Raw genomic sequence first — 1,625 nt, 5'->3', positions numbered from 1 at the left:
TATATATATATATATATATATATATATATATATATATATACACACACTTGAGTTGTTTTGTGTAGCAACAATGTATTTGTGTGTGCGTGTGTACATGGCGTTCGTGAGTGTGTGTATACGTTTGGATGTATGTTTGTGCGTGTATTGTATGTATGTATGTAATAGATAGATAGATAGATAGATAGATAGATAGATAGATAGATAGATAGATAGATAAATATAAAAGTATGTACATACACAAAAACACACACATATACGCTCGCACCCATGCACGCACATACACAAACACATTGAGGCTAAGCTAAAAAAAACTTTGGTGTACTCTAGTATATATATATACACGGGCATACCTCAGCTTAAGTCGTTTCGATTTAAGGCGTTTTCGATTATACGTCGGTTTTCAAAAATATATTATGGAAAAATAAAGATCAAGTTAAGTCATTTTACTCGACTTCACGTCTGTCCGGCATAAATACTGGAATCGTAAAATCACTAGAAAACCGTTAAAAGCACATAATGTTACTGTACAATAAATAAGAATAGAAGTCATATTTCTTTGCTCAATAGCAATGTAATTAGAAGGCGGCGAGCCGGTATAGACGTTAGCACGTCGGGCGAAATGCTTAACAGTAGTTTGTCTGTCTTTACGTTCTGAGTTCAAATTCCGCCGAGGTCGATTTTGCCTTTCACCCTTTCGGGGCTGCAAAATTAAGTACCAGTTGCGTACTGGTTCGATCTAATCAGCTGGCCCTCTACTCTAAAATTTCTACCGTTAGGTGACGCTGTCACTCGTGATTCCTACGATTGTTTTGAATTCAGATTTGTTTACGTTTGTTTATCGGCTACTTTCTCATTCACATTCATTTGTGACTTAATTTTTTGCCCCCATTGCTCCAAAGAAAATTCATAGTGAAAGTGCTAAACGTCATGCTATAACGCTGGAAGATAAACTGGCTATGATAAAACGCCATGAAAAAGGTGAAAAAGTGGTAGCTATTGCACGATCTTTTGGGATGAGTCAGACAACTGTATCGACGATTGTACATAATAAGGACAAGATTTTAGCACACATCGAATCTGAAGTCCCAGGGATGAAGAACACTGTCGTCAATAAGAAAAGTGGCAGAATATTTGAAGAAACGGAAAGTCTTCTTTCTCTTTGGATTGTTAGTTTGAATCGTCAGCGTACTTCTTTTCGTCAAGAAATCATTCAAGAGAAATCGTTGTCTTTGTTTGAAGACCTGAAGAAAAAATATTTAAATGAGAAAGATGTAGAGTTCAAGGCAAGTCAATGATTGGTCATGAGATTTAAGGAGGGAAGAAGTTATCACTCCATTAAAATATATTCGTAAAATACATTCGTAGATTTAGATTACTTTTCTTTGATGTACTGTATTGAAAAATAAAAAAAATATTAGTTTGTAAGCTTAAAATAGGTTTTTATTAACCATGTATTATTGAAAATGCATTCATAAATAAAGTACAGAACTGGGAATGGTTATTATCGGTTTAGCCTAGAGACAAGTAAATTCGGTCTAGCCTAGCCTAGAGAAAAGTTAATTCGACATGAGTCGTGTCTCCTGGAACCAATTAACGACATAGGGTGATGTATGCCTGTATATATA

Source organism: Octopus bimaculoides, chromosome 13 (assembly GCF_001194135.2).
Source record: "Octopus bimaculoides isolate UCB-OBI-ISO-001 chromosome 13, ASM119413v2, whole genome shotgun sequence".
NCBI lineage: Eukaryota > Metazoa > Mollusca > Cephalopoda > Octopoda > Octopodidae > Octopus > Octopus bimaculoides.
Note: the sequence above shows the minus strand (reverse complement) of the source record.